This window comes from Thunnus maccoyii, chromosome 2 (genome assembly GCF_910596095.1).
Source record: "Thunnus maccoyii chromosome 2, fThuMac1.1, whole genome shotgun sequence".
NCBI lineage: Eukaryota > Metazoa > Chordata > Actinopteri > Scombriformes > Scombridae > Thunnus > Thunnus maccoyii.
In genome coordinates this window covers 17,245,715-17,259,882 of record NC_056534.1, presented here as the reverse complement: position 1 = coordinate 17,259,882, position 14,168 = coordinate 17,245,715, and the positions used below count along the sequence as shown (strand labels likewise).

The window sequence follows — 14,168 nt, the reverse complement described above, 5'->3', positions numbered from 1 at the left end:
TGTATGAGCATCAGGGTGAAACATAAAGATAAGATGGAAATAAATAGATTTTGTCATCCTGTAATTTAGAAGCATTTGAAAGTTTATATGGTACCACAGTACACAGTATAAATATACAGTTAAAAATGAGACTCACAAAAAACAAGTAGAACAAAACAGAGTGAATGTCAACAGACAATTGTATTCATAACTTGTAAAAATGTACTACTACTACTACTAATAACAATAATGATAACTGTAATTATTATACGGGTTGGGTGTAAATGTTTACTAACTAAAAAACACCAACATGTTTATTAATTTTTCCAGAGCATGTTTGTATGTGTTTTCTAGTAATGTATCTTTCAACAAGCAATATTTTTTAAATTGTATTTCATGCCATTATAAGGTGTTAACTGAATGTGGATCATTATGTGTTGTATCATCATTGTGTTATATAACTGTGTTGTTGTTATTTAGTTGTTTATTTTGTAATGTTATGTTAAGCTATGTTAAATTGAACAGCTGCTGTTATGCAGCAGCTAAAGAAGATCCAAATAAACAACAAACAAACAAACAAACGTGTCTTGGTGTTTTCTCAGTAACATATTGTTTAACTGCTAATATTTATATGTACTTAAAATTAAGATCTCAAAAATATTTTCCCAAGAAAATAATTTTGCTCTGCTCTTGCATGTATAAGTAAGATTAAGCAAAACATATGAATCACATAACAAACTGAAATGTGTTGCGCCGATTAAGGTCTGAAACTGGATTAAGGGATTATGGGTCATACAATGAAAAAGTCACATAATTAGCCTCATGGTACAGTCAACTTTTTTGTGCTGGAACAAAGTACAAATATTCAAATAACAAAGTTCTCTATGTATTTAACACTTACTTACAGATAAATCAAGGCGTAAAGGTAAAGAAAACACTTTATGCTTATAATTTGAATGAAGACATTACTTCCAGTAAGAAGCAACAACAAGAAGCAACACTGACAATATATATTTACTGACCTACAAATTGACACATTATGTTCCTTTAATGATTCATTCATTTCATTACACATTCCATTACTATAAAGATGCAGAAAAGAACATCTGTACTTTACAAGTAAAAATGAAAAACATTTTAAAATCAGTTGACTCTGTGCTTTCTGTCATCCTCTTCAGAAGGGCCAAATAAATACTGATAGACTGACATAAAATTGCCATCGCTGCTGAAGGAAACCTTTCTCCATAAAGGAAAAAAATGCTTCAGTTTATCTGAAAATTTCAATATCACCAAAATTGGAGATACATGTTTTTTTATTGGACAGCTCCTGTTATGATGGTTTGATTAATTTTAAAAAATAAAGAATAGTTTCTTTAGCACTTGGACACTAAATTATGTTTTTCACTTAAACATTTCTTCCACATTTAGAAGAGTTAACCTATTTCTAATCTCTCACTGACAACTGGCTCTCTGGTGATTTTCCATGGATGATATGGATGATCGACTCACATGTTCTCTCACTGTGGATGTGTGATTCATTTTAAGAGGGAGGTGTTTTATTTCTACAGACCAGCTTACCGCTGCACATTTTGGGATTTGGTGGGCCTACAACAAATGCGAGGATTCAAGGGTTCTATATCAAAACCAGGTAGTGTAACGAAGGTATCCTAACTTTCCTTTTAACCCTAGTTCTATAAGCACAGGCGGAGCACCCTGCTGGACTCTATGGCTAACACTCTCCTCCAATCATAGGCATGCAATCGCCCACTGAAATCGGCATGTACATAGCCGGCCAATCAGGAGGTACTTACCGATTACGTGTGTCTCAGACAGTATATAAAGCAGCGTCTCGCTACCACTTCAGCAGATGACATAGGAGCGGCAGGGTACACAGGTAGAGGGCTCCGCCTGTGCCTAAGAACTAGGGTTACAATATCCTAACCTTCGTTCTATCTCACACAGGCTCCACCCTCTACTGGACTCTATGTGTACAGTAGGCAGTGCCTGATTAGGGCCCAACCCAGCCCAGTTAACATGAACATGAAACTGGGTGCAACCATGGCCTAACCTCGCAGGGGTCAAAAACCATACAACAGTCACCCTGCACACCTCCTCCCCTGAGTCATCTTGGATCATGGGAGAATGCAGGTGTATATTGCCCGGGGGGGGATTAAGTGGACCACTGTGGGGGATCCTCATCCGTCTGCTAGGCTTGGGAGATGCACTCACAAAGTCCACTAGCCTACTGGTCACTCCCTCTGCATAACACACCAACAGCTGTTCAGTGTACCGAAAAGGGGCTGTGCATTCAACATAAAATGCCAAAGCACGTACTGGCACAATAGATGCAGTTTTGCCTCCCTGATGTTCCCATGGGGTGGAAGACAAAATGCCTCTAGCTGAATAGTTCTCAGCCTAAATGTTCTCCTTGTTCTTAGGAACAAAGGAGGGGTTCGGTCTGAGAGTAGCACCACTGTGGTCATAATGAAGCAGCAATCAGCTGGGGTGAGCTGACAGGCCACACAGCTCACTCACTCTCTTGCTGAGGTCAGCGAAAGCAGCAAAGCTGTCTTGAATGACAATACCTTCAGAGAGGAGCACTCCAGTGGCATATAGGAATCCTTCACTGGAGCCTCAAGCACCATCAGTAGTTCCCACTGGGGGGCAGAGACACACATCACTGGGTGTTATCTCCTAACCCCCCACAAGAAACGTTTCATGAGGGGGTGGGCGAAGACAGGTCTGTCGCCAAAGCCCTCATGACAGGAGGAAATAGTTGCTGCATACACCTTAATAGTAGCTCTGCCAGAGGGCTGCCTCATGACATGAGGTCGGTCCCCGTGTTTTTCAGACCGAGAATGTGGATGGCTAGCAGAGACAGGAGGTGTTCTGAGGCCCACAACAACAGGTTCTCTGCCATGTTCAACAGGGCTTTGGATTGGACTCTGCGCTGCCTGTTGATGTAGGCAATAATGGTACAGTTGTCTGTTCTCACTAACAAATGTCTCCCCTGACTTAAGATTTAATTTTCTATGCTCTCTGCCACAGCATGGCAATGTCAGTCAGTCAGTCTACAACTTTGGTCCACCAGCATCCAGCTATTGGATAGATTTCTACTTTATTGGATAGCTTTACATGAAATTTTGTACAGACATTCATGGTCCCCAGTGGATGAATACTACTGACTTTGGTGATCACCTGACTTTACCTCAAGCACCACCAGCAAGTTGACATTTTACATTCACATTGGCAAAATTCTGTACAAATATTCATATTTAACCTCACAGAGCCTCAGGTGTGGCTGTGCTCTTGTTAAATTACAAACCCATCTAAACACTGAGAGCTGAGTGGACAGTTAAGTTGGGTAAGTGCACTATGTGTTGAGCAGTTATATTGTTCTTCACTCTCATGTTTACCCTATGATTGATTTCTTTATTGTGCAATTCCTCATATAGTATACTGTTACTTGTGAGTACAAAGAGAGAGAGAGAGAGGGATATCCTTTCACTGTGTTATAATTTGTGCATTTCTGTTGGCATTCAGTACTATTACATTAAATAAGTAAAGCAGGATGTTCAAATGCTTCTGAAAAAGGAAAAACACAGTATATTCTTTGTCACTTCTTTTTTTTTTTTTTGATGATTTATTTATTCAATTTCAGTTACTCATAAATTGAGGATATCTTGAATTCTTTAATGTGATGGTTTTTTTTCGGATTGTTGTCTCATTTTCTGCTGGAAGAGGAGGAGGAGCAGCTTAAAGACTTGCCAACAAAAGCCGCAGCAATGTTGCCAAGATTTGGTTGGGTTGATTGTTGGAGGAGAGTGACGGAAACTGGGAAACACAGAACAGAAAAACATTTACAGGACTTAATCAAAAATACTGATTTTATAGAATATCAGCAGATTTTTTTGTATGTAAGAGAATCTCTTGCAGATTCTGACCTCAAAACTTGCTGAGTGTATGACTCTGTCTTCCTCCTCAGAGATCTTCAAGAGTAAAGAGTTTCACATCATGAATTGTTGCGTAAATTCACATTATTTGTCTTTTATCTGAACTGAAAGCACCATATAAACATTCAACCTAACACATCATTAGAAAATACAGAATCTGGCACAACATGGTAGGTCAGAGTTGACGAGAGAACTTGCAGGAAAAGCACAACTTAACATTGGTCTCAGCACATAAGAAGACTGAGTATGAGAATGTTACACTTACAGGAAGAGCCAAAGCAAGGCTCAGGAGGCATCTAAGCACAAATACGACCTTCAGCATGGTTTCAGTGATCATACCTGTTAATTATTAATTACCTGCTATTAACGAAATATCAACAAAATCACAATTCCTCCAATCACACTCAAATTCAGAAAAAAAAATGATATAAATACTGTCAAGTCTTCACAACTTCAGTAGACTATTTAGTAGATGGTCAAGGAGGTTGTTGTAGTGTTGTTCTGGGAGTGAGATTCTCTTATATACACTTACAGGAGTGGATGTCATCTCATTAGAATATGAAGCATTGTTGAGAAAAATACAATTATTAGGAAATTGTCCATCTCCACATTTCAAGGTGTGCCTGATGATCACACACGTAAACCACAACTGCACCATGAAATGTGTCATTAGTCCAGATCAAGAATAATGTACTATGGTTGACTGGGATTTGGTGGAGCTTTAAGGGCTCTGATCAAAATAAGTGAGTGTACAGTACCAGTCGAAAGTCTGGACACCTTCCCATTCCCTTGAATGAGAAAGTGTTCCCAAAGCTTTGGCTGGTACTGTACGTTAAAGCTTTAATTTCCTATGCTTTTAGCCATATCAGTGGTGTGATGGCAATGTCGGTCTGTCCACCAACATCCAGCTATTGGATGGATTTACATGAAATTTTGTACAGAAATTCATGACTCCAGAGGGTGAATACAGCAGACTTTGGTGAACACTTGACTTTACCTCTAGCACCACCAGCAACTTGACAATTTACATTCACACCTTAGTCAAATATTTTAACAAGTGTTTGATGGACTGGCACAAAGTTCTGTAAAGATATTCATGTTTACCAGAGTATATATTGTGATAATTTTGGTGATCCTCTGACTTTTCTTCTAGAGTAACCATGATGTCAAATATTTTATTTGTCCAATACTGTCCAATACTAATTGCAAAATTGTAGTTTGTATTTAGTGCTAATTAGCAAATATTAGAATGCTAACACACTAAACTAATATGTTTAAGTTATTTAACTCATGTCTGCTAAACATCAGCATGTTAGCATTGTCACTGTGAATATGTTAGCTTGCTAATTTTAGCATTTAGCTCAAAGGGACGCTATGCCAAAGTATAACCACACAAAGCCTCGAGTGTGGCTGTAGTCTTGTTAAACTGTAAACCAGTTTAGTGCACATGTGCATATATTCTTCTTCTCTCTCATGTTTACCCTGTGATTGATTTCTTTGTTGTAAAAAAAACTATACTGCTGCAGTGTCAAAGTGTAAACTAAATTGATTTCACTTATACAATGTAAGGTTAAAGAATATAAATATAATAGAAAATATAAATTACTTGTGAGCACAGAGAGAGAGGGATATCCTTTCACTGTGTTATCATTTTTCTAAATTTCTAAATTTCTGTTGGTACAAAGAATTAAAGAATTAAATAAGTGAGGCTCAAATGCTTCTGAAAAAGAAAAAGGGTAAAAACACAGTATATGCTTGGTCATTTCATTATTTATTTTTAATGATTTGTTTGTTCAGTTTCAGTTACTCAAAAAATGAGCATATCTTGAATTCTTTGTTATCTCATTTTCCTGCTGGAGGAAAAGATGGAGCAGATCAAAGACTTCCCATCAAAAGTTGCAGCAGTGCTGCCAAGGCTTGATTGGGTTGAAAGATGGAGAGGAGTGACAGATACTGGGAAACACAGAAAAGAAAACATTTACAGGACTTCATCAAACATACTGATTTTTTGATATGCGGAGCAGCTGGACCCAAATGCAGAGACTCAGCAGGCACAACCAACTGAAGAACACATTTATTGACTAACACAGGAACAGCTAACAAGAGTGCAGGCATGCAACTAGACTAAACAAATGACCCAACCAAGACTGAACAGAAAACCAGGACTTAAAAACTAACTGACCTAACAAGGAGATGAGGTGCAGGGCAGAGAAGTTCAGGAGAGGGGAGTGAAGTGACAAAACAGGAGAACAAACAGGGAGCCGATAGGCTGGGGGAAAACACAGAGCAGGACAGGGTTAATGAGAGTAATGCAGGGCAGGTGAGAGGAGGAGCACATGAACACAGGAGGAGTGAAGGAACACAAAAAAGAAACACAAAACCAAACCACAGAAAACATAACACCTCTTAACACAACCCAGCATGAATCAAACTGTCTCAGAAAACATGAACTTAGGTACACAGCACTACAAGCTGACTAATAAAGCAAGAAGATCTTTCAAAGATAAGTCAGATAACATAAACGAGCAAAACCAAATGACCCAATGGACTAGACAACATAAGTGTAACACAGTAAAACCAAAAGAACAAAACATAAAGAGTCCCAAAACCATGAGTCCATAACAGATTTTATAGAATATCAGTAGAGATTTTTGTATGTAAGAGAATCTCTTGCAGATACTGACCTCTAAACTCGCTGAGCGTGTGACTCTGTCTTCCTCCTCAGAGACCTTCAAGAGTAAAGAGTTTCACATCATGAATTGTTGCATAAATTCACATTATTTGTTTTTTATCTGAAGTGAAAGTGCTATAAAAACATTGAGCACAGAACCTGGTACAACATAGTAGTTTAGAGGTGACTTAAGCAGTTACAGGAAAGGCGAAAGTTAAAGTTATGAAGCACAGAATGAGGATTAACAGTTTCATAGTTAAAAACACAAGAATCCTCCCTGGAACAGAAACAGAAAAGATTTTAAAAATAACTAAATTGTCAGTTCAGTTGCTAAAACTATGAACTATGAATTATCTCCAATCTTACCTTCAAAGTCAAGAGTGGCGATGATAACAGTGGTCACTAACAGAGTCCAGAGGTGGATTTTGAGGTGTCAAAGGTATTTTGATTTTTCTATTTGTCCTAAAGGTGTGAAATGTGATGAAATGATGTATTTGGGGGGATAATCCTAAAAACCTGTTGTCCACTGTCCATGCAAGACTTAGAACTAATCTCATGGCTGTTGGGAAACAGTGAAGTAGTTTTACTGGACATGATTCATGTACAGTACTCAGCTTTATGTTGTTTGTGAACACGTCTTTAAAATAATTAGATAGTGCCCACCTTAATCCTTTGTTAGTCCTTTTGACTTTGTCCATATTGTACAAGTGTATTTTGTTTAGTGTTTTATTGTAAAATGTATTGAGACACATGTTAGTGATTTACCTTAGATAGATTTTCACTTTGACATCTAGAATTTGTAATACTGAATTTATCTAAAATAACATTTGTATTTTGAAATCTACCATGAATAATATAAATGGCAATGTGAAAATGCTCAGCTGACATTCAATTATTAACAAAGATTTTTCCATCCAATTCAATTATTTAAAGGTACAGTGTGTAGAATTAAGTGGTATCAGTGCAGATTGCAACCAACTAAATATCCCTCCCATCACCCTCCCCTTCCAAGAGGGTAGGAGGACCTATGGTGGCCGCGAAACTTGCAAAAAACATTAAAAGCCTTCTCTAGAGCCGGTGTTTGGTTTGTCTGTTCTGGGCGACTGTAGAAACATGGCGATGCAATGGAAGATGACCCTCTCCCATAGATGTACTATAAAGAGCTGGATCCTGGACCGAAAATGGCGTCTATTCGGTCCAATAAGATTCAGCTTGCCTGGTGCATACGGGAAAAAAGGTTTCTAGCTTCTGGGTTTACTGCTGGGGGTATGTGGCCCACTGAATACAAGCAGCAGTGTTTCTCCCTCTAGCCGCACACCCGTGAGTTCCTGCTCGGCCCAAAGACTTTATTGTGGTGACATCACAGATTTTTAAATTGCTTTTCTTGGTTTGTGGAAAGTTTTACAAATATAAAACCTCCATGGATCAAAAATTCATAGTAGAAAGAATCATAATAGACATTGTTTGCAGTCTGAGGTGTCCTGTTAACAGTTTTACAAACGTCTCTTTTACAATGGTGGTCTATGGAGAAAAAGGCTTTTTGGGCCACAGGGAGATTTTTCACTGCAATACTGCGAGTGACCACTGTTGGCATCAAGTACTATAACATTAAATAAGTAAAGCAGGATGTTGAAATGCTTCTGAAAAAGAAAAAAGGAAAAACACAGTATATTCTTTGTCATTTCTTTATTTATTTTTAATGATTTGTTTATTCAGTTTCAGTTACTCAGAAAGTGAGCACATCTTGAATTCTTTAATATGATGGTTTTTTCAGTTTGTCGTCTCATTTTCCTGCTGGAGGAGGAAGTGAAGCAGATCAAAGACCTCCCAACAAAAGTCGCAGCAGTGTTGCCAAGATTTGGTTGGGTTGGAGGTTGGAGAAGAGTGATGAAAGCTGTGAAGCACATAAAAGAAAACATTTACAGGACTTAATCAAAAATACTGATTTTATAGAATATCAGTAGAATTTTTTGTATGCAAGAGAATCTCAGATACTCTGAGATACTGACCTCAAAACTCGCTGAGCGTATGACTCTGTCTTCCTCCTCATAGATCTTCAAGAGTAAAGAGTTTCTTATCATGAATTGTTGCATAAATTCACATTATTTGTCTTTTATCTGAACAGAAAGCACCATATAAACATTCAACCAAACACAACATTAGAAAATACAGAATCTGGTACAACATGGTAGGTCAGTTAATGTGAGAACTTAAAGTTGGTCTCAGCATATAAGAACACTGAGTATGAAAATGTTACACTTACAGGAAGAGCCAAAGCAAGACTCAGGAGGCATCCAAGCACAAATATGACCTTCAGCATGGTTTCAGGGACCTGTTGAAAAGAAAAAAAATAAAGATGAATGAACAACATGAAAAATATCAACAAAATCACAATTTCTCCAATCACACTCAATTTCAGAAAGAAATATTGATATAAATACCGTCAAGTCTTCACAACTTCAGTAGACTATTTAGTAGATGGTCAAGGAGGTTGTTGTAGTGTTGTTCTGGGAGTGAGATTCTCTTATATACACTTACAGGAGTGGATGTCATCTCATTAGAATATGAAGCATTGTTGAGAAAAATACAATTATTAGGAAATCGTCCATCTCCACATTTCAGGGTGTGCCTGATGATCACACACGGAAACCACAACTGCACCATGAAATGTGTCATTAGTCCAGATCAAGAATAATGTACTATGGTTGACTGGGATTTGGAGGAGCTTTAAGGGCTCTGATCAAAATAAGCGAGTGTACAGTACCAGTCAAAAGTCTGGACACCTTCCCATTCCCTTGAATGAGAAAGTGTTCCCAAAGATTTGGCTGGTACTGTACGTTAAAGCTTTAATTTCCTATGCTTTTAGCCATATCAGTGGTGGGATGGCAACATTAGTCCATCGATATCCAGCCATTGCAAAAAGCATATTAATATTTGCTAATTAGCACTAAATATAAAGTACAGTTTTGCAATTAGTTTTGAACAGTATTGGACAAATAAAATATTTGACCTCATGATTGCTCTAGAAGACAAGTCAGTGGATCATCAAAATCATTACAATATATACTCTGGTAAACATGAATATCTTTACAGAACTTAGTGCCAGTCCATCCAATAGTTATTAAGATATTTGACCAAAGTGTGAGGGTAAAATGACAATTTTTGAGTTCACCAAAGTCAGACATATTCATCCTCTGAAGTCATGAATGTCTGTACAAAATTTCATGTAAACCCATCCAATAGATGGATGTTGGTGGACAGACCGACATTGCCATCCCGCCACTTGTGTGGCTAAAAGCAATGGGCCTCATTCACCAACTGTTCTTAAGAAAAAAGTGCTTCTTAAAACCCACTTATGCAAGTTTTCACGAAGATTTTGACATTCACCAGTGTTTTCAATGTTTTTGAACAGATCATAGCCCTTAAAGCTCCACCAAATCCCAGTCAACCGTAGTACATTATTCTTGATCTGGACTAATGACACATTACATGGTGCAGTTGTGGTTTCCGTGTGTGATCATCAGGCACACCTTGAAATGTGGAGATTGACGATTTCCTAATAATTGTATTTTTCTCAACAATGCTTCATATTCTAATGAGATGACATCCACTCCTGTAAGTATATATAAGAGAATCTCACTACCAGAACAACACTACAACAAACTCCTTGGCCATCGACTAAATAGTCTACTGAAATTGTGAAGACTTGACGGTATTTCTATCAATTTTTTTTCTGAATTTGAGTGTGATTGGAGGAATTGTGATTTTGTTGATATTTTGTTTATTCATCTTTAATATTTTCTTTTCAACAGGTATGATCACTGAAACCATGCTGAAGGTCGTCTTTGTGCTTGGATGCCTCCTGAGCCTTGCTTTGGCTCTTCCTGTAAGTGTAACATTTTCATACTCAGTGTTCTTATATGCTGAGACCAATATTAAGTTGTGCTTTTCCTGCAAGTTCTTTCGTCAACTCTGACCTACAATGTTGTGCCAGATTCTGTATTTTCTAATGATGTGTTAGGTTGAATGTTTATATGGTGCTTTCAGTTCAGATAAATAATGTGAATTTACGCAACAATTCATGATGTGAAACTTTTTACTCTTGAAGATCTCTGAGGAGGAAGACAGAGTCATACGCTCAGCGAGTTTTGAGGTCAGAATCTGCAAGAGATTCTCTTACATACAAAAAAGTCTACTGATATTCTATAAAATCATTTTTTTTTTATTAAGTCCTGTAAATGTTTTCTGTTCTGTGTTTCCCAGCTTTCGTCACTCTTCTCCAACCTCCAACCCAACCAAATCTTGGCAACATTGCTGCGACTTTTGTTGGGAGGTCTTTGATCTGCTTCACTTCCTCTTCCAGCAGGAAAATGAGACAACAATCCGAAAAAAACATCATATTAAAGAATTCAAGATATGCTCACTTTTGGAGTAACTGAAATTGAATCAACAATCAATGAAAATAAATAGATGATTAAGCATATACTGTGTTTTTCCTTTTTTCTTTTTCAGAAGCATTTCAACATCCTGCTTTACTTATTTAATGTAATAATAATTGATGCCAGCAGAAATGCAGAAAATTATAACACAGTGAAAGGATATCCCTCTCTCTCTCTCTCTTTGTGCTCACAAGTAATTTATATATCTTTAACCTTATATTGTGTAAGTGAAAGCCCTTTAGTTTACACTTTGACACTTTCTGGAAATAAATTTTCCCCTGCAGTCCTATGAACGTATCTTCACAAAGCCTTCTTCTCTCAACCTCTATAAACCACCCGTATCAGTGATAAAGACTATTTGTATACCATATAAATGTGTCAGGGTATAATATACTCTCCATTAAACAAAGTAAAGTCACTTTTGAGAGACAAATATTTTTTGATTAGTCCTTAAAAAAAGACTGTGAACCAAGCCTTTCTCTTAGAAATTACGTTTATATAATACTAAATTGTTTTCCCAATTATATTGCATTTACAAATGTAATGGCCACCTGCAATATGTTCATAGGCAATGTTTTAAGAATGAATGAAGTGCTATAAAATAACATCAGTTAAAGGTGCAGTGTGTAGAATTTAGTGGCATCTAAAAGAACGGATTTGGCGGAAATGGAATATAATATTCATAACTATTTTTTAACTAGTGTATAATCCCAAGGAAATAACGATCATATGTTTTCGTTACCTTAAAATGAGCCCTTCATAACTACATAGGGAGTGGGCATGGATGTATTATAAGAGCTGGATACAGCGCTGGTGCTCAGCCTTGCAACCAAGACCACCATTGTAAAAGAGACGTCTGTAAAACTGTTGACACAACACCTCAGACAGCAAACAAGGTCAGTGATGACTCTTTCTATTATGGATTTTTGATCCCCAGACCCTCAGAAGTAAACCCAGAAGCTAGAAACCTTTTTGCCGTATGTACCAGGCAAGCAATTCTTATTGGACTGAATAGGCGCCATTTTCAGTCCAGGATCCAGCTCTTTATAGTACATCTATGGGAGAGGGTCATCTTCCACAGAGACTGCCATGTTGCATCACCATGTTTCTACAGTAGCCCAGAACAGACAAACCAAACACTGGCTCTAGAGAAGGCTTTTCACGTTTTTTGCGAGTTTTGCGGCCACCGTAGGTCCTCCTACCTGCTTGTTAATAATTGAATGTCAGCTGACCCTTCCTATCATGAATTTTTGATTCATGGAGGTTTTATATTTGTAAAACTTTCCTCAAGCTGAGAAAAGTGATTCAAAAATCTGCGACGTCATCACAATGTAAAGTCTTTGGGCTGAGCAGGAACTCACAGGTGGGGCCAGAGGGAGAATAATAATAAAAATAGTAATAATAAAGAAAGACTACTGTGCATATTCAGTGGGCTGCATACCCCCGAAAGTAAACCCAGAAGCTGGAAAATTTTTTGCCATATGCACCAGGCGAGCAATTCTTATTGGGCTGAATAGGCGCCATTTTTGGTCATCTTCCACAGAGGCTGCCATGTTTAACCGCCATGTTTCTACAATAGCCCAGAACAGACAAACCAAACACAGGCTCTAGAGAGGGCTTTTTTTGCGTTTTTGCAAGTTTCTTGGCCACCATAGGTTCTCCTACCCGCTTGGAAGAGGAAGAGGTGATGGGAGGGGTATTTAGTTGGTTCCAATCTACAACCTCACTGATGCCACTAAATTCTACAAACTGCACCTTTAAATAATTAAATTTGATGGAACATTGCCATTAATATTATTCATGTTAAATTTCAAAATACAAATCTTTTTTAGATACATTCAGTATTACAAAATTGCATGGTTACCAGACTATATATTGTGATGATTTTGGTGATCCTCTGACTTTTCTTCTAGAGCAACCATGAGGTCAAATATTTTATTTGTCCAATACTGTCCAATACTAATTGCAAAACTGTACTTTGTATTTAATGCTAATTAGTAAATATTAGCATGCTAACACACTAAACTAATGTGTTAAAGATATTAAACCCATCTCTGCTAAACATCAGCATGTTACCATTGTCATTGTGAAGATCTTAGCATGCTAATTTTAGCATTTAGCTCAAAGGGACGCTGTGTGTATAACCTCACAAAGCCTCAAGTGTGGCTGTAGTCTTGTTAAACTGTAAACCAGTTTAGTGCACATGTGCATATATTCTTCATCTCTCTCATGTTTACCCCATGATTGATTCCTTTGTTGTACAGTTTGTTGTATAATATACTGTAAAAACTATACTGCTGCAGTGTCAAAGTGTAAACTAAAATGCTTTCAGTTGCACAATGTAAGGTTAAGAATATAAATATAATAGCAAATATAAATCATTTGTGAACACAGAGAGAGAGAGAGGGATATCCTTTTACCTCGTTTTAATTTTTCTAAATTTTTAAATTTCTGTCAGTACAAAAAAGTATTGAATTAAATAAGTAAAGCTAAAATGCCTCTGAAAGAGAAAGAAAGGAAAAACAAAGTATATACTTGGTCATTTTGCAATGTTTTTATTTTTAATGATTTGTTTATTCAATTTCAGTTACTCAAAAAATGAGCATATCTTGAATTCTTTAATATGATTTCAGTTTGTTGTCTCATTTTCCTGCTGGAAGAGGAAATGAAGCAGATCAAAGACCTCCCAACAAAAGTCGCAGCAGTGTTGTCAAGATTTGGTTGGGTTGAAAGATGGAGAGGAGTGACAGATACTGGGAAACACAGAAAAGAAAACATTTACAGGACTTTATCAAAAATACTGATTTCATAGAATATCAGTAGACTTTTTTGTATGTAAGAGAATCTCTTGCAGATACTGACCTCTAAACTCGCTGAGCGTGTGACTCTGTCTTCCTCCTCAGAGACCTTCAAGAGTAAAGAGTTTCACATCATGAATTGTTGCATAAATTCACATTATTTGTTTTTTATCTGAAGTGAAAGTGCTATAAAAACATTGAGCACAGAACCTGGTACAACATAGTAGTTTAGAGGTGACTTAAGCACTTACAGGAAAGGCGAAAGTTAAAGTTATGAAGCACAGAACGAGGACCAACAGTTTCATAGTTAAAAACACAAGAATCCTCC

At 37.2% G+C, this 14,168-nt stretch overlaps 3 long non-coding RNA genes across 6 annotated transcripts; 1 reads left to right on the top strand and 2 right to left on the bottom strand.

The window, feature by feature from the left end:
* Window positions 1-3,602: 3,602 nt before the first annotated feature.
* Window positions 3,603-7,033, bottom strand: LOC121886337. Of its 4 annotated transcripts, XR_006092717.1 has the most exons (6): window positions 6,970-7,033; window positions 6,617-6,661; window positions 5,740-5,885; window positions 4,198-4,271; window positions 3,924-3,968; window positions 3,603-3,813 (listed from the first exon to the last, which is right to left on the bottom strand). It is a non-coding gene; the product is annotated as an uncharacterized LOC121886337 (long non-coding RNA). The 4 variants fall into 4 exon arrangements; XR_006092716.1 differs by lacking the exon at window positions 5,740-5,885 and having other exon boundaries at window positions 6,970-7,025; XR_006092715.1 differs by lacking the exons at window positions 6,617-6,661; window positions 6,970-7,033 and adding an exon at window positions 6,115-6,190.
* A 3,380-nt stretch (window positions 7,034-10,413) lies between these two features.
* Window positions 10,414-10,948, top strand: LOC121908107. The gene is made up of 3 exons (XR_006099175.1): window positions 10,414-10,489; window positions 10,712-10,756; window positions 10,867-10,948. It is a non-coding gene; the product is annotated as an uncharacterized LOC121908107 (long non-coding RNA).
* A 2,765-nt stretch (window positions 10,949-13,713) lies between these two features.
* Window positions 13,714-14,168, bottom strand: LOC121907182. The gene is made up of 3 exons (XR_006098811.1): window positions 14,092-14,168; window positions 13,905-13,949; window positions 13,714-13,795 (listed from the first exon to the last, which is right to left on the bottom strand). It is a non-coding gene; the product is annotated as an uncharacterized LOC121907182 (long non-coding RNA).